Source organism: Malania oleifera, chromosome 8 (assembly GCF_029873635.1).
Source record: "Malania oleifera isolate guangnan ecotype guangnan chromosome 8, ASM2987363v1, whole genome shotgun sequence".
Taxonomy (NCBI): Eukaryota; Viridiplantae; Streptophyta; class Magnoliopsida; order Santalales; family Ximeniaceae; genus Malania; species Malania oleifera.
The window spans coordinates 68,977,504-69,002,419 of NC_080424.1; the positions used below are offsets into that span (position 1 = coordinate 68,977,504).

The window sequence follows — 24,916 nt, forward strand, 5'->3', positions numbered from 1 at the left end:
TCAGTTATACTCTGTTTCTAGTATGCTGCTGCTGCTGCTTTTCCTCCGTACTGCAGGCTGCTATCCTTTTTACTTTCTTTGTGGTTTTCTGATGATGCTGTTTTGATGCTTTCTGTTTGTGATTAATTGCTTGCAATCTTGTACTGATTGCTAGTTGGTTTTGATTGGTGTTCAAATACTGATTTCCTGTTTTTTCTTTGCATTCGTTTCCAGTAATGCATGGAGCTGCTGACAGGTAAAATATTAAATGCCTGCGGTACTTTGCTGTGATCTTCCCTGCTCTTGGTGGTTAGGTAATTTCTCCTAGGATGTTGTAAGCTCAGTTTTTTATCATAGCTTCCTCTTGAAGTTCCGGATTTTGGAAGCTCTGAAGTGTTGTAAGTTTTGGTTTGTTAAGTCCTGAAATTGCTGTTTTGCGCTAGTGTGTACTGCCTGAATTCTTCTCAATCTCCTTTCTGAGATAATTCAACCATGGATACTGCCTCTAACCGTACGAGGGGAAGTTTTGGAGGACGAGGATGAGGTTTGGATTGCGGTTGGCCAGCGATTGTGTATTAGTACGAGGAGTTCATAGTGGAAATTCTTACATTTGCACACATTGTGGAAAGATTGTTGATCCCTATTGGTATCTTCTTGGGAAATCAACTTGGGCCAATAAGTCTCTTGTGAAGGGCAGTTCTACTATTGACACTTCAAATGCACCTAGCCACTCCTTTGTGGAGTTCACTATATCATTTGCTATGTTTCAAGAGGAGTTTAACAATCTTTTTGCATGGTTCAACAGCTCCAAACTCCATCTTTTACATGTAGTGCTACTATGGCCCATTCAGGTACAACAAAACTTCTTGCCTCTTCACCCTCCTCACCTTGGGTTATAGTCTTATAGATTTTGTTGCCTTCTCCCATAGATTTTGGTGACATTTTTTTGTCTCATCGTGTTATTGAGGATCTCCAGACGAAGAAGTGGATTGATGGAGCACTTGAGAAGGTTGGCATGTACTATTTAATGGTGGTCGTGGTGAGATCAATTTTGTTTTATGAATTCTTCAATTTCGACTCATGGTGTTTCTATTGATCAATGACACTCGTTTGGGTCATGCATCCATTCAAAAACTACAAGAATTTTTTCCTTTGTGCAAATTCGTTTCTCATTATAAGTGTTCTGTGTGTTAGTTGAGAAAGCATATTAGGACATCTTTTCCATCTAGAGTCGAGCCTCATAGTAAATCACTGCTTTCTCGTATTCATTCATATATTTTGGGGTCCCTATAGAGTCAAGAATTTGAATGCTCATTAATATTTTGTGTTCCTTGTGGATTATTTTTGCGTATGACCTAGATCTATTTCTTAAAAGATAGGTCTAAATCTTTTGAATGTATTTACTTAGTTCTACTAGGAAATAAAACTCATTTTGGCATTAGTATTCAAATTTCTGATTTGATAATGCACTTGAATTTGTTCAAAATGAGCTTTAGTCTTTTTTCTTGGGCAAAGGGATTATTCATTAAACATCATGCATGCATACCCCTCAATAGAATGGATTAGCTGAATTAAAAAAAAAAATAGACATTACTTGACATAGCATGATCCCTACTCCTTTATATGCATGTTCCTAAAACGTTTTGGACTGATGCTCATCTTATAGCCTTTTTTTGCTCAACAGGATGCCCTCAAGTGTTTTAAAGAGACATTCTCTCTATTATGTACATAGAAGCATCCATGTTCTTTGTTGTATCTTGTCTCTTTGGGTGCGCATGTGTTTTTCTTGTTCCACATATTAGTCATGAGAAGTTCTCTCCCTGTACTGTTAAATGTGTCTTTGTTGGGTATTCGAGAACTTAGAAAGGATATGGATGTTATGATCCCCACACTTGTGGGAAATATGTTAGTGTGAATGTCACCTTTTTTTAGGATATACCTTATTTCTCTAGTGTCAGGGTTCTCTTTGGATGGATTTATTTTGATTCCATCAATGATTTATGGTTCCCCCTTTGGTGTTTATCCTCCTTTGCCTACCCTTATCTCTCTTGAGAAATCTTTTGCACCTTTTCCAAATCCTTAGTTATTGGTCTAGAGAAACAATTTAAAGTTTATGAATGATGAAAACCAAACACAAACATCACTATTTCGACTTCTATTTTGGAGATCCATACCAATGTGAGTTGGATTTGCCTATTGCTTGTCAAAAGGTACTCAAACATGTGCTTAGTAGTCCTTTGTTGCTTATCCTTTTGCTCATTATGTTATTCTTCACCTTCCTAGTCCTATGCGTTTTTTGCCTTGTATATTTAGAATAGTCATAACGGTGTAACGCCATAATGGTGCAACACAATAAAGCTTCCTATCCATAATGGTGCAATGCCATAATGGTGCAACGCTATAGAGCTTTCCTATCCTTTCTTGTGCCAAAATTCAAGTTATGGTATAAAAGGCCTTCAAAGTATATGGACAAACCCTATTTTCACCAAATATGCCAAACAACCTATCCCAAAGAGCCAACATGAAAGGGCAATGAAGAAAGTGATATGCTCAAGTCTCTTCACCTATGCAAAGGACACAAATGTCGGAGGACATGGCCTTGTTAGGTCTTCTCTTCTGAAGCAAATCATTGGTATTAATTCTTTCAAGTATTGCACTTTTAATGAAAGCTTTTATTTTTTTAGGGAGTTAGCTTTCCAAATCAAAGGATACAAAGCAAAAGGATCCGCAGTAGAATCACAAGTCAAGTAGGTGAAAAAAGATTCACAGTAGAACTCCCTAGAAGGATCTAAACTCCAAACTGTTCCATCACTCGCTAAATGAACATGAAAAGAACCGAGCAACCCAGTCAAAAGAACCATCTCATTAATCTCTTTCTCATTTAGATTTCTCTTAAAATGGAAGTTCCAAGAATGCCCATTTTCTTGCAAAAGAAGAAAAGTAGAAATTGGGGTGTCACGAGGATTTGATAAACGAAAAAAACGAGGGAAAGTACTAGCTAAAGGCATCTCCCCCACCCAATGATCCTCCAAAAAGCGAATATGCTCCCGTTACCAATTGCATATAATTCACTTTAGGAAGGAAATAATCATAAATTTGAGATACAAACTGAATAAGTATTGTTAATTCCCACTTTAGCATCCCAGCCATTTTTGTAGCATTCCAAATTAACTGTGAATTAACTTATGTCAAAGAGAATTAGGTTCTAAAAGAAAGCACCATAACCATTTTCTCACCAAAGAGACATTTTTGGACACCACGTTACCCATGACCCAAGCCTCCCTCTCTTTTAGGCCTATAAGCAGTCTTCCAACCTACAAGATGGTCTCTACTACCCTCTCCCCCACTAGACCATAAGAAATCCCTCATTAATTGCTTGAGCCTCCTCGCTAATCTCATAGGGATTGAAAAAAGAAAAAGGTAATGCAAAGGTATAGAAGATAGACAAGCATGGATAAGGGTAATACAACCCCCTAAAGTGAAGAACACTCTTTTCCACCCATCCAATCTATTAGCCACTCTATCAAAAATAGGATCCCAGAAAGAGTCTGCATTAGGATTACCACCAAAGGGGACACCTAAATATGCAATAGGCCAAGTCAAAATGGCACAACCAGCTAGCCTAGCAAAAGAATCCACATTAATACCCAGACCCACCAGACCGCCAATAGCCAACAAATTAGAGAAGCAACTTATCTTATTTGATAGGAAGATAATAGTATCGTCTGCAAATTGAAGATGATAAATAATGCAATTCTATTAACCTACCTTAATCCCCTCCACCAACCCTTTATCTACCCCTTTCTCAATCATCCTACTCAAGACATCAACCATGATATTAAAGAGAAAGGGAGAAACAGTATCTCCCTGCCTTAGACCCCTGGATGCACGAAACCAAGATTTGGCCTCGCCGTTTACTAAGATAGAAAAGATCACAGAAGATAGACACCCTCTAATCCATTCCTCCACCTCAGCCTGAAACCTTTTCTAGCCATAATCTTGTCCAAGAAGCTCTAGCTCACCCTATCATAAGCTTCCTCAAAATCCAAATTCAACAAGACACCTCTTATTCCTACGAACAGCATCTTCAACTACCTTATTAGCTATCAAGACAGCATCTAGGATCTGTTTGTTACCTATAAAGCACTTTGGCTAAGAGAGATAGTGTCCTCCAAAATAATAGTCAACCTCTTAGATAACACCTCAGTCAAAATCTTATAGGCGCTAGTTACTAGGCTAATAGGTCTAAAGTGCTCGACTTTAACTGCACCATCTTTTTTGGGGACCAAGGTAATAAAAGTGCGATTCAAACTCCTGCCCACCACTCCATTTTAAAAGAATTCAAGAAAAGATTTGAGGAGGTCTCACTTCAAGGTGTCCCAACTATCTTGAAAGAAAGAGGATCCTTTTCTCTATCCATCTCAAAAATCGAGCTTTTAATCTCCTCTTCCTCAAATGGTCTCTTTAGTCAAGTAGCTTTATTAGGTGATATTGGACACCAATCCAGCCCCTTAATCATAACTTTACTCTCATCCTCCTCTAAAAAGAGATTCTTGTGAAGTTCAGTAATCAGGCCAGCAATGCGGTTAGGATCCCTAACAACCTCTCCCCTATCATTCTCAAGTTCTTTAGTAAAGTTCCTTCTTCTCGTACCAGTTACCACACCCTGTGGAAAAACCTAGAATTAAAATCCCCATTCCTGACCCAATTTGTTGTAGATTTTTATTTCCAACTCATCTCTTCTTTAAAAACAACTTTTTCAAGCTCATTAGATAATTGGACTTGTCTACCCACAATGTCCTCAGAAAGAGGTTCCTCCTCAGCTAGTCTATCAATCACACCTAGTTCCTGAAGATTATATATATCTTTTTCCAAGACCGAACATCACCAAAAGTTTCCTTATTCCAGTTTTTTAACTTCTCTTTCACATATCTCAATCTTTTCATAAAACAAAACCTTACCAACCTTCCATAGTGCACTCACTCCATCAATTCCCAGCCAAGCTCTGAAAATCTGGATGAGTCAACCACATGTTTTCAAATCTAAACAGAGCAAGGTTCCACTTGACAGGATTAGATTCAAGAACCAAAGGGCAATGATCAGATTCTAGGAAGTATTTATTAAGGGTGGGAAAAGCATCTTTTGGTTCAGTGGTAAACAGAAACCTATCGATTCTAGTAGCCACTATCCTATTGCCATCTGCAATCCTAATTGCTGTATTTTTCCACTGAAAATGTTTGGTGCCTATAAGACTAAAGCTGCCATAGATAACTGCAATGCTTTAGTTGTATTTGGTTCATACTTCCGCGAGTTCATGACCGTCATGAATGATGTGAAATAATAAGAATTTACTTTCTGTTATCAATATCGTGCAAAGATTAATTTGATAATTAGTTATAATTCACCCACTTCCTGCAAGAATGGAAGCTGTGAGAATAGACACTAGGTTAATGTTACTTTCTGTTATCAATAAGATGTAAAGATAACTTTGATAATTACTTCAAATTCATCCCACTTCCTGCAAAAGTAGAAGTAAGATGCTTCTCAAGACTTCGCTTTGGGACTACTGTTGCTTCTGAAGAATACACCTTTCTTTTTTACCACACATTTAAATTTACTGCTTTTGGTGATAGTGGCTATGCAGCTGTCAACAGCATCATCAGACAGAGCCTAAATGTGAGGTTCGTGATCAATTTGATTATGTATCAGAATTGTTTGATTTATTAGGTGATATCTCTTAATGTGCCTCAATTTCTTTTGGACAGTTTGGAGGATGATCTTATCTTTGTGGATGATGCAATATTGCAATGGGCCAGATGGAATAGATAAATGAGCTGATTGGGGCTGGTATTTTGTCCCACTTCTTCGTTCGTGGGGAGTCTAGTGGGAAGAATGTAGAAGCACAACAATAGTTTGACAAGATGGATTGTGGTACTCCGATCTGATGGGAAAAAGAAGTTTTTATGGACAGCGGTAAAAGTAAGGTGAAGGAAGGACACTAGAAATTGGCTAAGTTGAAGTGCTCTCTAATCTCTATTAATTAGATGGGGAAGGGTTTGAAAAGGGGATTTCTTTTTTTAGTTTTTAGTTTGCTTCTCATTAGTTATATTGTTCTTATTTGGATTTTTTTTTAGTTGTCCTCTTTTACTTTTCTTTACTGAGAAATTATTGTCCTCTTGGTTTTATTCATTTTCTTTCTTTAGTATGCTTTCTTTTCTTATCTAAGAAAAAAAGAGTGTGTTAAAATTTTGTTTGGTATGAACAAACTTCATTAGTTGATGAATGGGATTGTGAAGCAGGATTTGTGTTGAACTTGAAGGATTTCAAAAATATCTAGAATAAAAAATAAGATACCAACATGGGAAATCACTAGTAAATATTTGTGGATTAATTGCTTTTGACCACCAAGTAATTCTCTATGTTGGCCGCCAAATATATTGTTGTAACTACTTTCTAGAACAAGTTTCCTAAAGTACATATTTGGATCTATTATCTTTAAGAAGGGTCCAAACATTTTTATATGATTGCCTAAGCTAGATTTTTAATTTTTTTTAATTGCCTAAGCTAGATTTTTAATTTTTTTTAATAAAATATTTTAAAATTTCTTTTCCTATATGCACCAATATGATTTGTTCACTTAGATGCTTACACAGATTGTTAGTTAATTTGTGCACAACCAGAAATATGATATTGGAACTGACATGGGACTAAAATATAAAGTATTGTTGAGTTTGATGACAATGTGATGTTACATATACTATTAATTAAGAGAAGAGGATGCAGTTTTCAATTTGCATCTTTTTTCCCTAATGTTCCTAAAATGCCCTTTTCTTATAAATTTAGTTTTTTTTTTAAAAGATTAATTAGTAACTTTATATTCTTTGAAAAACTACTTACAAATTCCCAGTAACTCAACTCTCCCATTATCTTCCTTAAATTTAGGGTTGTGAAGCAAACAATAGGGTGTGCCCATGGCTAGTCATAAGGAGAAAAATGACAAAGAACTTGCATTTTGGTTCTCCTTTCTTTTTAAGTGGATAAAGGTGTGATTTGATACTATAATTTAGTTTGCAATTGCACATAAATTTACAGTTTATATATTGTGCTTATTTAACTTTGTATTTGATACCTGTCTTATAACTATCTGCCATAGTCCTAATTTCAGGAGGCTGAAGAATTATGGAATCATGGAGTGCCTCTAGATCTTCTTTTGAATGCTTTGGAATGTAATATTTTTAATTTTTAAAAGAACTCGAACCAAAATAGAGTGCATGAACTACATGATAAGAGATCAGTGCGAAGTTAAAATGATGAGCTAAAGATTATGGAATGCATGTTAATACTCAATTCTTATTTATTTATTTATTTATTCATTTATTGTTGTTAGAGGGGGTGGGGTTGGGGAGGGGGAGGGGGGGGGGGGTGTGTGTTTGATTTCAGAAGATAGATTTCATGGAATTTTAGCAGCCATGTGAGTTGAAGACATGCACCCTGTAAACAAAAAACTTACCGCACCTGCACCCTGCAAGCAAAAATTGTATGTCATGCATTTCGTTGTTAGGCCACTATTAAGCAACATATTCAGGGTTATGTTATGCAAGTAGGGGGCTGTTGAAATGGATTGGTGGACTATTATTTGGCATAAAATAGAAGCATATTCATGCATAAATCTACAGTTAGGTGATGAAATTTCACTTGCCCCATTGATGGGTTTTGGATGCATTTTAATGCACCCCTAATGAAAGTTATGCATGTAGGAGGCTCTTGAGATGGATTGGTGGACTATTATTTGGCATAAAATTAGAAGCATATTCATGCGTAAATCTACAATTAGGTGATGAAATTTCACTTGCCCCATTGATGGGTTTTGGATGCATTTTAATGCACCCCCAATGAAAGCTTTGAGATGGAGGCTAATTTAAGGTAGCTGAAATCAGGATCCAAGAACTCTGCAAAACTGTAGTAGTAGTAGTAGTAATAATAGTAGTAGTAATAATAATGATAATCATAATAAAAAATGGCTTTTAAGAATTTGTTGACACTGTTATATCTTCTTTATGTAGAAGCTTGGACACGTGCCCTTATCAACAATGACAATAACAACAACAAAGCCTTAAATCTCACTAGGTGAATCAGCTATGTGGATGTCAGCCTTTAAAGTTCAATATATCCTTATTGTTGCATCTCCATTACCTTGCTTTCCTTGTATATGTGTTTAATGCAGCTGCTAACTGTGTAATTCTTTTCATATTTGTGCTTGATAAATAATTATATTGACATTGGCTTTGGAACTAGACACTGGGAGAAGTTGCTTCCATATGCTCCGGAGTTTGCACTCCCATATTGGTTCTCTCAAATTGCAGTGACTCTCTCTGTTCTGTTGCAGTCTGGATTTTGTCTCTGCGTTGAACATGCTGACTGTGATTTCAATTTGGGGTCAGAATTGTTTATCACGAAGTATTCTGGTGATGTCTTGATTGAATGAAAATTTTAATTAGTGCACAATCCTATTTTTGAAAAGTTTCAGGAGTCACATAGTCTCACATCCTGAAGATCATGAGGTTTAACTTTTTCTGCTAGCCAATTGTTAGTTACTGAACACAATTATCCAATTTGTGTAATCCAATATTTTGTTAGTTGTGCAGGATATTGTTTATATTCATCAGATGTCTTGGTCATTGAAGCACTTGAAAAGATGGTGTTGAAATGAGCTTCCTATGCCAGATAGATGATGTTTGGTTAGTGACTTAGTGTATATATTATTGACCTAATAGCTAAATGAAATGTTGATATCATTGTTTTTCATTAATTTGATTTAGAATGATTGTATCATATGCATGTGGTATATTGTTGTTGATTTTTTAATGGAAATTGCTCGCTGTTTGCTTTGGAATCCATCTTCACTTTATAAATGTTTCTTCCTTTTAACTAGTGAGTGCTTATAAACTACGTGACTTGTCTATCAGCCCATTTGGAATGTGGATTTGGAATTGCAATAATTAATTTAATTATTAGCTAGTACTTAGTAGTGTGAATGCTAGCCTCTTCGTTTCTTTGCAAGATGAATGTCAATCATTTGATTATTAGCTTTAGATATGAGGATTCAAAGTCTCATTTGCTGTAGATTGCTGTGTGTTACCCACTTTAATGGTTTCTTTGTTATATGTGAATGTTAATCTTCTGATCATTGGGAGTTACAACCTCTCTTGGTTCCATGACAGCCACTTGCCTCCTGCTTCCATAAGAATCAACAAGAAAACTTATATTATGAGCTCAAATGGTCATTGGCAAATTATGCATATTAGAAGAAATAGGATACTTTTGTAATTATGTGGTGAAAAGTAGGGGTATTTTTCTCTTTCAAGCGTTTTTATTTTTAATATGTGAAGGGGCAAAAATGGAGCTGAACGTAACTTCAGGAAACTGCCGCCTCCTCCTTTCTCTTTCTTCTCCTTTTCTCTTATTTTCTTCTCACCTCCATCTCTAACTTTACAACATCGTATCAGAGAGCATTAATCTCCTCAAAAGTCTGATTTTTCTGCATTTTTTTCTTGACACTATTTTTCATTTTTTTTTTTTCCTTATCTTCCCCTAATCAGTTCTCAAATGTGATCTTCTGGTTAGTTTGAGAGTCATTTAAGGTCATTTTTTCATCTTGGTTTTGCTATGCAGCATCCCTGGCAGGATGCTGTGTGTTCATGGTGATCTGCTGACATGAGTTACGCTCTGTTTCTGGAATCTGCTGTTGCTGTGTGAAACTCTGTTTCTGGTATTTGCTGTTGCTGTGCTCCTGTTCGCTGGTTGGTTGTAACATGGTGATACTGTGTGTTTGTGAGTGATTGCTGCAACCATGTATCAGTTTCTGGGTGTTTTTTTATTGGTGGTCAAAGCTTTTATTTCCTGCTCTTGCCGGCACTCAGTTCTAGTTGCTGCCAGCCATCATACCTGTAGTTGTTGTGCTGCCAGGTTGTTTATCAAGTGCCTGCAGTGCTTGTTATGGGCTGCCCACTTCTGCATGGTAAAGTAATTCCTTGTAGGATGTTGTAACTTATGTTCCATAGTTAAAGCAGCCCTCTGAAGCTCTGAAGTTCTGCTCTGTGCTTGTGTTTGCTTCCTGATTTCGCATTGTTTCTGTGCTGTTCATTCTAGTGCACTGGTGTGCATTTATTGTAGCATATTGGGGGTGGTTTTGATGGCTTCTATAGAGGGCTTTGACTGATACTGTTAACCTATCACAACCAAGGACTTAAATTTGGATTTCAATGGAAATTTCAATGGTCTTAATTTAAGGAAATTTCGATGGAAATTTCGATTTCGATTTAAAGAAATTACGGAAATTTATAGTAAATGATGGAAATTTACAATAAAACTTTAGGAAATATTAGAATAGATGATTATGCTTAATATGGTATCAAAATACATTAAAAAAATGCATATATGACAAGTTTTTAGTGTGTAGGATATTAAACTGCATATCGCGAAACAAACTATGAACTGAAAAACATTCAAATGATTATAAAGTTTTGAAGCTATTCCTTTAAGATTTAAGGCAACAAATTATCATTTAAACAACTACATTTTTAATAAAAATTATACATTTAATGATCTAATACCACATGGACTTTCTTGGTGGCTCAAAGTCATCTCTCGTATCGCTATCATTAGGATTTCGAGATGACATTTATTGTTTACAATAATTACTCCATGTCATATAATTTCCAAAATATTGAGTATAGGTGTACATGTGTTGTTCATATTCCTCCATAGTCATCTAGTTCATGGCAGTTTCTACTCGGCCAAAAGATCTTCTTGTACTAGGATTTCTTCTTGCAGGTTCTACTTGTTATGTATGTCCATAGGATTGTTTTGCATTTGCATACTGGTCATACTCATACACATATTCTTGGCCTGTTTGTCCATACCCATAGGCATGTGGTTGCCAATTTCCATATTGTTGTGCCTGCTCATTTGCATATGAAAATGGTTGGCCATATGTAGATTGTGAGGAGCTGTTCTGTGTGGATTCATAACCACCATAACTATTAGAGTCATGCTCTGTTCCTATACTCATAGATTCCATACTAAGGGAAAAGGTATCCTCTTCTATTTGATGCATCTTCCCTTTTCCTTTTCTACGATTGTACTGCCTATCAACTGGACGTGTTTCTCTTTGTGGACCCTCATTTTCTAGTTGGGAAGGACGTGTATATTTCACTTCTGGTCTATAATCTTGCCATCCTTCATTTCCTCCATAGTCCCCATTATCACCACCTTGCTCGCTGCTACCGCCGGGGTTAGATCCATCACCACCAGCATCATCGTCATCATTATCATCATCACCACCAGAGGGCATAGTGGATGAAGTTCCATATCTAGACCCAAGATTCATTTGTGAATCATCACTACTAAATATTACTTCTTCTACCATTACCTGATTAACATCAATGCCAAAGTCATCTTGTGCATGCTTGGCCATTTGATGGGGACTTCCGTCTCGTTCATCAAGATGGGATGACCTAATCCATTGAAAAACTGGATACCCATCCTTATCACCCAATTCAACTGATATGTCAAGAAAGTCCAGGGGATCTTGATCAGCCACTTTGTCCATTTTGGCCTCCATATCTCTTATTCGAAGCTTCATGTTGTAATAACAAAAAACAACCTGCTGAAGTCTGGTGTAGGTTAGTCTATTTCTTTGCTTTATGTGAATGAGTGCAAATGTGTTCCAATTTCGTTCACAAGCTGATGAAGATGCAGTTTGTGACAAAATGCGCAATGCTAGCTTTCTTAGGATTGGAGCACTTGATCCATACATCATCCACCAATTAGTTGTGCAAGATGTTTTAAGAACACAAGTTAATACTTAGTAGATTGTACTTGAAGTTTGTAAGTTTGTATTGTACATTTATATATAAATACTTACCAGGTGCCATGGTTGCCCTTGCTGCTTTAGTAGCTGCTTCTCCAAAGCTTCTTTTGGCATCTCTAAATATAATAATCTAAAAAAAATATTGTTATTGAATAATTAAACATGGATTAAGACTCATTTTATTTAAATTTTATTTTAAAAATATACCTAATTTCCAATTGATCTAGGCCTGAGGAATGTGGCTCAAGGGTGTTAAAAACTTTGTGAACTACATCAAGAAAATAAGGATCTTCCCCAACACCTTCTTTGTATTGACATTTTGGATTTAAGAAATAAGTTGTCAATCAAATAAAGTAAAATATAAATATGTAATAAGTATTTTGATATATGAATTTCTTGAAATTTATAAATATTTTATACCTGCTGCATGAAGAGGTTGTTCAAGGGTTCTTTCCCACCGGTCATTGATTACTTTGAGAACCCATCTTGCACTTCTTGCACCTATTTCAATGGCCCCTTTCATCACCCTTATTGCTTCAAACACAACTCCTAATGTTGGCCGCACTTCACTATCAACTATATGCAATGCTCGATATATAGGCTCATAAATGTTACAAACTTTTGCCACTCTATCCCAAAATTGATGGTTAAGAACTGTACTCTCAATTTCTCTACCCATTTTTGTTCAACTAAGAGCATGCTCAGCCCATTCATCAGATGTGAATAGAGATTTTAAACCTACTCCTTTTTTTTTTTTGTGGGCTATCAAGTGCAATGTAGTTTGTAGCAAATCGTGTGGCCCCTGGACGCACAATATCCACTTGACAGTGTTCCCTCATTTTAGCAAGTAACCATCCATGATTATATGTAAAATTAGTGATCTGTCTCCCCTGCAAGATTACTATGCTTATTGCTTCTCTTTTTCTTGTCTCTTAAAAAATGAGATGAATACAATGGGCGGGGCAAGGAGTCCAATACAAGTTGAATTTTTTCCTTAATTTTAGACCCACTTTCTTGTAGGCACTACCATTATCAGTCACCACTTGGACAACATGTTGCTTTCCTACCTCTTGCACAACATTTTTAAATAGGGAATATATGTATTCATGGTCTTTTATTTTGTCCAAAGCATCTACCGACTTTAGAAAAATTGTGCTTCCTTTCGAGTAAACCATGAAATTTATGATGGATAATTTTGTAGGGTCTGTCCATCCTTCACACATTACAGTGCAGCCATACGTGGCACACTTTTTCTTCACTTCTTCTACGTGGCTTTCCATTTCTTTTACCTCTAAATCAAGGTATTTTGTTATGATTTCATAGGGTGTCGGTAGATCGACTCCCGTTCCAGTTGATTGGCAACCCCATACCATGTTTTTAAAATGAGGTGATTTTGCCTTCTTAGGTGGAACATTATCATATATATAAAGAACTTTGAAATCAACCTTTTCATTTCTGCTTTTATTTTACCTCCTTTGAATAAATTTTTCAAGTTTTTTTGTTTTGCTACGTCTGACTTGTAATATTGAGAAGACTTTGAAATATATGGCTCTATTTCTGGCTTTCTCACACTTTGAGATCGCCTCATTGGAGGTTGCCTTGCACTACTACCAGCCCCTGAACTACCTCCTTGTTGGCTACCTGCAAACCTACGAGATTGGTCTCTTTCCCATTCCGTCTGTTTTGAAGCATAGAATGCTTGACGATATGCAGACCTTTCATAGGAAGAAATGTCAGGTAGGTATGCAATATCGTCAACATCATCAACTTCATCAATTTGTTGTGGTTGCATCAAATTCCCACGCAATTCATTTTCTATTTGATCCGTTCTTTCTATTTTTTTGGCCTTAACTATTGTTTTTCTTTCTAAAACAATTCTCATTTCCTACTTAACTTATGGAAGTACTTTTGTCGCAGACTTTTATATTATGCTTTGGGTCGTAATTTGCCAGGTGCATTTTTGATCTTGTTGCACCACCACTCTTCATTTGTATTCCGCGGTATTTGCAAATGAATCCATTCTTTACATTGGGCATCGAGTATCCATGTTCGCATGCTGGTTCTTGTTTTCTTCCTTTAGACATTTTTGTAAATAATTTTACTTTCCTACAAGGTAACAATGAATCAAAAATTAGGTTTTAAATTAGGCAACAATTTTAAAAGAAAATTATTTGAGATGTTTTATTATCAATATAATATTAATGAATAAGACAAACATTAAAATATTAAATTAAATTTACAAAATTTAATGATAATGTACAAAATTACCAATAAATTATGGAAATTAAATTAGTCAAATAAATGAAATAATTTAAACTATATTAAGCTAATAAGTACTTTAATTTATTTAATTACTAGGCTATAATGATTTGGTGTTAAATTTCTCTAAATTTGTAAAAAAAAAAATTATTTGGATGTTACTATACAATTTTAAAATAAAAATATTTAGATGCTAAATAAAGATAAATTAATAACTAAGAGAAATATTAAATTATTAAATTAAAATTACAAAATTAATGATAATTTTTACAAAATTATTATTAAGTAATAAATTTTTAAAATGAATATATTTAATTAAATGAAATAATTTATTAATTTATACTATAATGAGACAATAATGGTAAATTATTCTAATTTTATTTAGTTACTAAATTTACTAGTTATTAACTTATTATTTACTATACTAGCAAAGTAGTAAGTAGTAACATTAACTGATTAAGGGGTAAATACCGTAAATGGGAGAGGAGGGCATTGCTGTAAATATATTGGGGGCAAGGGAGATTTTGAGTAAATAAAATAAATTAAAACATGTTATTTAAAACATAAACCACAAATTGCCTTTAGTTTTCAGCCCTTTTATTTCGTGGAGCTGGCTGTTGCTTGTGGAGGGAGGGGCAATAGTGGCTCTGGACTCTTGTCTCTCGTCTCTCTTCTCTCGGTTTCTTGCTCGCAGCTCTGCGAGAGCCTCAGCAAAAAGGAAGATTGCAGGCTGGAGTTCTTGTGGCTGGCTGTGATTGTGAGTGTGCGACAACAATGGAGGTGGAGGGTGAAGCCGAAGGCTTGAGGCAGAGGCTCGAAGGGTCAGAGGAGGAAGGGATCCAAAGGCTAGGGCTTTTTAGAGTTTGAACTTCAAAGGTGGAGGCAGGAGGCAGTAGAAAATTTGGAATCTAGGGTTTCTTTTTTTGAAGTTTGAAGATGGAAGAAGAAGAAGGCTTTGAGAGTTTGAGGTATGTATCCGAATGCTGCATGATGTTAATTTGTACAAATAAATTGTGTAGCGGTAGCGGTGGAATTATTGGGTTGAATGATGGATCTGCAGAGTATTTTTGCGAGATTTTTGTTTTTCACTGTATGCGCTCACGGGTTGCACAATGTGCACAGTCACGTGGGAAAAGCAAAATAAAATCTGAGAATACTCAGAAAAGCGCGTAAATTCCTCCCCCCAATTTTTTTTCCCACATGATTTCTAGAAAATTTCGGAAGAACAGTGAAATTTTTGAAATTTTGAACGAATATTGCTGAAATCTCGAAATTTCAGTCGAATTTTTTCAAAACCGAATCTGTCTCTCAAATTCCTTTTGGGACCCCTCTAAATTTCAACCAAAATTTAAGTCCTTGATCACAACCACGCAATTGGTTGGATCCTCCAACTACCTACTATGGTTTCAGGCAGTACGCTTGTATATTAACGTGGAAGGAAAGTCCAAATAGTTGTTGCATTCTCCCCCCTCTCCAGACTTCAAGGATTATGAAAATTGGATGAAAGAGAATGCATATTGCTTGTGTGGTTGTGGAATAGCATGGAGCCATGAATTTGCTGCGGACATGATGTTTCATAGAACAAGTAAGCAGTATGAGATAATCTTCATGAAAGTTTCTCACAAGATAAAACTTAGACTCGTACTTTTGATCTATGATGACCAAGAAGGTAAACTTGTGAGTGTTATAGCACTCTGAAGGATATGCTGGAGGATCAACATTTATCAACCAATTAGTTTTTGACATTGAGATGATTAAGAGGCAACAGGTAGAGTTCTTGGCTGCTAAGTTTTTAGTTGGGTTGAGTCCAGAGCTTCAACCCATCCATGATTAGATTCTTTCCAGTGAATCTATTCCATCTATGATTGAAGCATATGCTATAACCCATAGGATCACCAAAGATGGCTCTTAGTCTTCTTCTTAGGCTTCTTCACATGATAGTTTAGCCATGGTTAGCTGTACATTTAGCTGTGGAAGGGGAAGTGTTAAGAGGATGAGGACGAGGTTTGGATGGCATTCATGGCAAAAATAGTGTATTAGGACAAGGAGTTCATTGTGGCTGTTAGAGATTACCACTTTACCCAAAAGCTTAAGTTGTTGTTAGGTTGTGGGCCAACAATGTATATCAAGCTTTAACACGCCCTCACTCATGTAGCCCGACAATAGGTGAAGAGATGAACACATGATAAATAGAACCCATTATAGGGAATATAATAATTTCTTTTAAACACCATACAACAAACGCGGGCAACAAGACTAGACCCAGAACCTCCTAGTAACCTACTCTGATACCATGTTAGATTACCACTTTACCTAAAGGGCCAACAATGTATGTCAATCTTTAGCAGTGGCAATTCTCGCATTTTCACACGTTGTGGCAATGAAAATTGTAGTATTAATCGATGTTGAGAACTTGAGATCACCATAGGAAACTACTTCGGCCAGTAAGTCTCTTTCTGAGGGTGATTCGGCCGTTACGGCCGTGATTTTTCTTCCCACCGATTTCGCAGTGTGTAACGGTATCGGTAACCCAAAAAATCGTTACGTAAATGCGTTACGTAATGGTCGCGACAGTTATTTGAAACCATGGTTGAGATCACCATAGGAAACCCTACTTGGGCCAGTAAGTCTCTTTCCAAGGGTGATTCTATAGTTGACAATTCTAGTGCTCCTGATCATTCTACGAGGGAGTTGAGTACATCATCTACCATGTCCCGTGAAGAGTATAACAATCTTCTCCACATGATTCAACAACTTAAAATCCAGTTTTTTATGTCTAGTACTAATGTGGCCCGTTTAGGCACAGCTAGGCTTCTTGCCATTTCATCCTCCTCACCATGGGTTATTATCCATGGCCCCTCCTCCTATATGACATGTAGTCCTAATTTATTTCAATCCATAAAACCCACTACACTCCAATGTTTCTCTTGTTGATGGTTCGGTTACACCAATCTTTGGTTGCGGAAAAATTCTTTTGTTTCCTTCTATCCTTTATCTTTTGTGTTATATGTGCGTAAATTTTTCTTGAACCTATTATCAATTATTCAATTAACTAAATCACATAATTGTTCTGGGAGCTTCTCTCCTTCTTATTGTGCTATTCAGGATCTCCACGCAAAGAAAGAGGGTTGATGGAGGGCTTGAGAATGATGGCCTGTACTCTTTCAATGGAGTGGTGGTAGATCCAGTTCTTGTCATACATATTCTTCAATTTTTACCCCTGACATTTCTTTGGATCAATGACATCATTATTTGGGTCATCCATCACTTCAAAAATTGCAACAAGTTTTTCCTATGTTCAAGTCGAGATCCCGTTTTGAGTGTCAATTAGGAAAACATACTAGGACATATTTTCCATCTAGAGTTGAGTCTTGTAGTAAATCATTGTTTTCTCTTATTCATTCAGATATTTTGGGTCCATGTGGAGTCAAGAATTTGACTCATCATCAATATTTTTTCTCTGGATGATTTTTCACATATGATCTAGATCTATCTATTAAAAGACAGGTCTGAATTTTTTAATGTATTTACTAAGTTTGGTGAGGAAATAAAAACATTAGTTTGGCATTAGTATTTAGAATTTTCAATCTAATAATGCACTTGAATTTGTTCAAAATGAGCTTCAAACTTTCTGCTTTCTACTTGGCCAAAGGAATTATTCATCAAACATCATGTGTACATACGTCTATGCAAAATGGAGTTGCTTAAAAGAAAATAAACATTTACTTGACATAGCATGGTGTCTGCTCTTCCAATGTTCTAAGGGGACAAATTCCCTTCTCTACCGTGTATCCAAAAACATCCATTTTCTTTGTTGTGCCTAGTGTCTTTTGGTGCGCATGTTTTGTTCATGTTCCACATAAGGATCAGGACAAATTCTCTCATGCTATTAAACGTGTCTTTGTTAGCTACTTGAGAACTGAGAAAGGATATAGATGTTATCATCCTTGCACTCGCGAGAAATATGTTAGCGTAGACGTTACCTTTTTTTTTTTAACACTTATTTCTCTTATGTTAGGTCCTTATTGGATGAATACATTTTGAGTCCATTAATGATTTTTGGCTCCTCTTTGTGCATTGATCCTTCGATCCCTACCCTTTATTCCTTTAGAGAAAAACCTTGATCGTCCTCCAAATCCATCAGTTATTGGTCCACAGAAACATTTTAAGGTTTATGCAGTCACCTCTTTTGCCCTCCATTGTTTCGACTTCTAGTTTTGAGGATCCGTCCAAGTGTGATTTGGATTTGCCAATTGCACAACAAAAAGACACTCGAGCGTGTGCTCAGCACTCACCAATTGCTTATCTTATTGCATTCTTTCCTAGTTGTATGCATTCTTTTGCCTTGTCATTGTTGTCAATGACCTTTGTCTCTAGCCCTTCTTCACATGCTGAAGCACTTGCTAACCTTGGGTGGAAGCATAGATGTAGGAGTGGATGCCTTGACCACTCGGTTGACATTTGATTTGGGATCTTCCTCCTAGTAAGGAGTTGGTGAGTGTCGTTGGCCTCAATGATAGGTCTCTCCCTCTATTTATAATATATGTCAAATATAATACCAATGGCCATAATACCTTTACTAACTCACACTTATTATCATAACTCTAACATATAATAATAATAATAATGATAAATGACTAAATAATCACTGACACTCCCCCTCAAGCTGGAGCATATATATCATATGCTCCTAGCTTGTTACAAATGAATTTCGCACGAGCACCGCAAGGCTTTAGTAAATAAATCAGCAAGCTGAAACTCAAACTTCACATAAGTGGTTGTAATGAGCTTTTGTATAGGTTTCTCCCAAATAAAGTGGCAGTCAACTTTAATGTGCTTTGTCCTCTTATGGAAGACCAAGTTGGAGGCAATATGAATATCAACTCGATTATCACACATTAACTCTATAGGCTGAGAATGTGAAAAACCTAGTTCTTTCAACATGTTCTTCAACCAAACAAGTTCATAGTAGTGTGTGCCATAGCCTTATACTTTGACTCAACACTTGACCTGTCCACCACAATTTGTTTCTTACTTTTCTAGTACACCAAATTACTAGCGACAAAGATACAATAGCCAGTTGTGGATCTTTGGTCGGAAGGTGACTTGGTCTAACATACATTTGTATATCCGAGAATATAAGTTTAGCCCTGATCTTGATATAAGGGACCTCTCCCTGGTGCACCTTTGAGATATCTCAAAATGCGAATTACCACATCCTAGCGACTTGTTCTTGGGGAATTGAGGAACTAACTCACAACATTTGTTGCAAAGGATATATCTGGTTGAGTGACTGTAAGATAATTCAACTTTCTAACGTTTCTCCGGTACCGTCTTGGTTTAGGCTACAAATCATCCATATTTGGTAGTAACTTACTATTGGGATCCATGAGTGTATCAATAGGTTTGCATCCTAATAGCCCCGGCTCATCTAAAAGATCAATAACATACTTCCTTTGAGACAAAACTGTTCTTGTATAGATCTTGATACTTCTATACCCTAGAAGTACTTCAATGGCCCCAAATCCTTTGTCTAAAACTTAGTTTGCAAGTAATGCTTTAGCCTTTGAATACCTTGATCATCATCATCAGTAATCACAATGTCATCAACATACACACTATAAGCAGAATCTTTCCAAATGGGGTATGGCGATAAAATGCAAAATGATCTACTGCATACTGTTGAAGTCCAAACTCAAGTACTATAGTACTAAAGTGACCAAACCATGCCCTTGGTGGCTGTTTTAAACCATATAGTGACTTCTTGAGTTGACACACTAAGCTTGATTTCCTTGAGCAATGAACTAAAGTGGTTGCTCCATATAGACCTCCTCTTGAAGATCACCATGTAGGAAAATATTCTTCACGTCTAATTGGTGTAGAGGCTAGTGATAGGTGGTGGCTAAGGAGATGAACAACGTACTAAAGCGAGTTTGGCTATAGGGGAGAACATGTTTGAAGAGTCCAGGCCATACACGTGAGTATATGCCCTAGCAACAAGGCAGGCCTTCAATCGAGCCAAGGAACCATTTGAATTAACCTTCAACCCACCACAGACTTGTCAGGAGGAAGACGTACTAAGTACCAAGTATCAGTATCTTGTAGAGCATTCATCTCTTATATCATTGCATTCCTCCACCCATAATGGGATAGGGCTTTAGAAATAGATCTTGGTATAGCAACATAAGACAAAGTACTTACAAAAAAGTAATATGAGAGTGACAAGAAATCATAGTAAAAAAAATTAGAGATTGGATGTTGGGTACTACTACGTTTACCTTTTCAAATAGCAATGGGCGGATCAACATCCTTGGGAAATAGGATCATTTTAAGAGGGAACTAAAGGCGTAGCAGTGGAAGCTAGAGGAGGTTCTCCTCCTTTGAGTCGCCTTGTGTATACATGCAAATTGTGATGATTCCAGCAATGATGAAGATGTTGGAGGATTGGGCACAGACAAATGTAAAATTGGATGTCCTGTTGCTAAGTCAAGATGATAAGCAGCAGGGCCTATATGTTTTAGGATCCTATAAGGCCTATAAAACCTAGGAGACAACTTTTATGAAGAACAAATTGTCGCATTATATCTACTTATTGTCGAAGTATTGTGTGAATGGCCGAATGATTTGGCCTTGAGTTTTGTATATTATATATATACCTCACAAGAATGCTATACATGTAAAGCAAAAAAGTTCCAGCATGATTCTAGCCCTATACATGTAAACTATAATTTGTCAAGCCCTATACATGTAAATTGTAATCTGTCAAAAATATATGTTAACTATACAGAATAATGAATGGAGAAATAAGAAAATAATTGTGGGCTGAAATAAGGAAAGAAGTGTGGACAGCAAGGCTGAAAGAAGTGTGGACAGCAAGGGTTTTGTTGTTCCATTGATAGCCCCCCTCAAATTGATGCGGGTTGATCAACAAGCATCAATTTGCTACTTAGGAAGCAATGTCGATGACAAGTGAGAGCCTTGGTGAAGATATCGGCAATTTGTAATTCAGTGGAAATATGTGGAAGAGTGATAACACGAGCTTTCAAATGCTTCACAGATAGAGTGACAATCGACTTCAATTTGCTTCGTGTGCACATGATAGATAGGATTGGCCGTGATCTAGATAGCACTCGTATTATCGACATGTAGAGGTGTAGGATTGGTCTCAGAAAAATCTAACTCAACAAGCAATCCTCGAAGCCAAATAATTTCAGAACAAGCAAGAGACATCGCCCGATATTCAGATTCCGTTGATGGCTTAGAAACTTGCTTCTTACTCTTCCAAGAGATCAATGCATCACCTAAGAACACACAACAACTAGTGATGGAGTGATGTGTATCCGCACAACCGGCCTAATCAGCATTGCTGTAAGCAGCAAGGCAAGTAGAATTGCCTTCAGGGAAGAATAAAGCACGGGCAAAAGTGCCCTTAACATAGTGTATGATCCTATGGACAACAACCAAATGAAGATGACGAGGAGTTTGAAGAAGTTGGCTGACTTGCTGTACAACAAAAGACATGTCCGGTCTAGTAATGGTGAGATAAACAAGCCTACCCACCAACTTTCGGTATAAACTAGGATTAGCAAGTAAGTCACCCTCCTTTTTGCGAAGCTTGACATTTAATTCTATGATAGTATCAACAAAAGTACCCTCCTGAAGGCCAGCTGTAGCCACCAAGTCACAAGCATACTATGTTGATTGAGTGAAATATCAGAGAGACTACGATGCACCTCAAGACCAAGAAAATATATGAGAGACCCAAGATCTTTCATATGAAAGGACTTTGAGAGATGAGTCTTGAGCTGAGCAAGTAAGGCAGAATCAGAACCAGTGATCACAATATAATCAACATAAACCAAAAGAATAACAATACCCATGTCTGATTTATGAAGAAGCAATAAAGTTTCATACTTGGTCTGCTTGAATGAAAATTGTAATAAAGTGGTGTAGAATTTATCAAACCAGGCCCTCGAAGCTTGTTTGAAACCATAAAGAGAGCGACGAAGCTTACACACATGTGAAGTCGGAGAGGGAAACAAGCCCGGGGGTGGCTTCATATAAATACACTCTTTAAGATCCCCGCGAAGAAAAGCATTCTTGACATCCATCCGATGTAGTGGCCAATCACCGGAAGCAGTAAGCCAACAATAGCCAGAATCGTATGAACAACAGTCATCTTAGCCACAGGAGCAAAGGACTCTTCATAATTGACACCATATTTGTGATTATTCCCAAGGCGAGCTTTGTAACGATCCAAACTTCCATAAGATCGGACCTTGACTGAGCAAACCCATTTGCAACCCAGAGGAACAATGGTGGGAGGACAAGGCTCAATGTCCTAGGTGTGATTGGCCTCTAGAGCGGCAATTTCTTCCCACATAGCTTGTCGCCAACAATCATGCTTGGTAGTGTGTGAGTAGGATGTGGGAATATCTAAATTGGACAATGCAGTAGGAAGAGCTTAAACAGAATTGCCAAAACTAGAAAAGGGAAACCCATACCTATTCGGGGTACAAACACTTGAGGAGAGCGACGTACCAAAGCCTCTGGAGGTGCTGCAATTGGCTGAATTTGGAGCGTGGTAGGATCAAATATCGGATGAGCCTTCGGAAAAGACTGTGGACAGGAGCATCACGTATACACAATACCTGATTTAAAATGAGAACTGACTTGATGAGGATCTGAGAGCTGCTCCTCAAAGGAGGGGAGAATCACAGTAGAAGAGGAAGGCATAGAGGACACATGAAAGAAATGTTGATTTTCAAAGAAAATAACAATCCTCGAAATGCGTGTACAATGTAATGTTGGATCATAGAAAACAAATCCCTTTTGACGCACATTATATCCCAAGAATGCACATCAAACAGATTGAGCAGATAATTTATGTTGTTCATGAGGAGGTAAATGAACAAAACATACATAACCAAAGGTACGAAGGTTATCGTAACTAGGTTGCTTAGCAAATAAGCGAAAATAGGGAGACTTAATGAGTAGGACTTGAGAAGGTAAACGATTAATCAAGTAGCAGTTTTCAGAGCCTCAGCCCAGAACATGGATGGAATAGAGGATTCCAGCAAGAGAGTACGTACCACATCTAGGAGATGACAATTTTTGCGTTTGGCTACTCCATTCTGTTGGGGAGTAGCGGGACATGAACGTTGATGAATAATACCTTTTAAAGCCAAAAATGCCTAAAACTCAGTAGACAAATATTCACCACCGGAATCTGTGTGTAATTTCTTAATAGAAGCAGAAAATTGATCATCAACATACACTAAAAGCTCAGTGACAGTATGAAAAGCCTCAAATTTATAGTGAAGAAAGTAGACTCAAGTAAATCTGCTATGATCATCAATGAAAGTCATATAGTATTTAAATTTTTCATGTGAAATTAACCGGGGAAGGTCCCCAAACATCATTATGGATAAGATAAAAGCATTGAGAAGCTCTACTAGCATGCAAAGGGAAGGGAAGAGTTTTTCTTTTACCAAGTTTGCAAGAAGCATGCTCAAGAAATAAAGAAGAATGCTCTTTATTACCAAGTAAACTAGAGTTCAATACATGTGATAAGATATGTGTATTGGGATGGCCTAAACGACGATGCCATACCATACTAAGATCTGAAACATTATTACAAGCAAAAGAATTAATAGAAGAAATTGGAGAAAGTGTTGGAACATGCAAAAGTAGTGGAAACAAGTGCCCCACTTTAGATCCCTTCGCGATCAGCTGCCCCGTTACCTGGTCTTGCACAACACAACAATCACCAGAAAAATTAACAGCGCAATTGTTATCAACTAATTGACCAATAGAAATAAGATTCATGGAAAGCTGAGGAGCAAGAAACACATAAGTGAACTTAGAAGAGGCATCTCCGATAGCAGCTATTGGCAAAGAATTGCGATTGGCAAATTGAATAGAAGATTGACTAGCGTAGGGCTGAACATGAGACAGAGTAGTGGGATTATTCGTCATGTGATTAGAGGCACCTGAGTCCACGTACCAGAGTTTAGAAAATGTTTACCCGCTTTGAGCCCCATTGGATGATATAAGCCGAATTAGTATCTGTTGCACTATTTCGGTGTGCAGTAATTTGCTACAGTTGTGCCATGAATGAGGAGTCCACCTAAAGAAGAGCTAGGGGCTGCATAAGTATTGTGGGGGGTACAATAATCGAAGTCTGAAATGCCTGGGCCTGACGATTTTGAGGGCGGATTCGACAATCTTTGATATTGTGATCCTTCTTGTGCATAAGAGCAGTATTTTTTTGGAACAATTAGCTATGATATGCCAAATTCTTTGGCAACAAAAACACTGCAAGTTCTAGAATACGAGAGGCGTGTCCTCGTCGTTAAGCAGCATAAGCCCACAAGGGACGTGACCCTTGACTATCATGAGATTGTGCCAATTAACTTGATTACTTAGCCATTGTTCTTCATGAGTAAACTCAACCAAACAAAATCAAGAGAAGCATGAGAGCGATTCAGCCAGAGAAGAGCGAACAGATTCTTACTCGGGGCGTAGTTGTCATTAAGAAACTGATCACTATGACTATTCTTGTGAGACGTTGAATAATGGAAAGAGAGGCAAACTGTAAGCATCTACGTAACCAGATCAGAATATTCCGTTCCAGAGAGTGAGAAACGCCGAAATAATAGTCTTGGATGTGAACGCTTGTCATGTTGAAACATGGCAATCCCATGCTCTAACTGAAAACAACGGCCACTGTTATCTTGATGATATACTGTTTTTAAGTAAGTCCACATGGATTGAGTGGTGCTATAAGGCCGTAAGTTGGGTACA

At 37.1% G+C, this 24,916-nt stretch overlaps 1 long non-coding RNA gene across 3 annotated transcripts in view; it reads left to right on the top strand.

The window, feature by feature from the left end:
* The first annotated feature begins 213 nt into the window (after window positions 1-213).
* LOC131161279 (uncharacterized) overlaps window positions 214-24,916 on the top strand; it is a 74,852-nt gene continuing 50,149 nt past the window's right edge. Inside the window, exons 1-4 of one of the 3 annotated variants that reach the window (XR_009138380.1) lie at window positions 214-830; window positions 956-5,660; window positions 5,745-5,963; window positions 6,922-8,717. This is a non-coding gene — a long non-coding RNA (uncharacterized LOC131161279). Of the gene's footprint in view, window positions 831-955; window positions 5,661-5,744; window positions 5,964-6,921; window positions 8,718-24,916 lie in introns of those variants that run through there. The other 2 variants (XR_009138382.1, XR_009138381.1) reach the window with 2 other exon arrangements.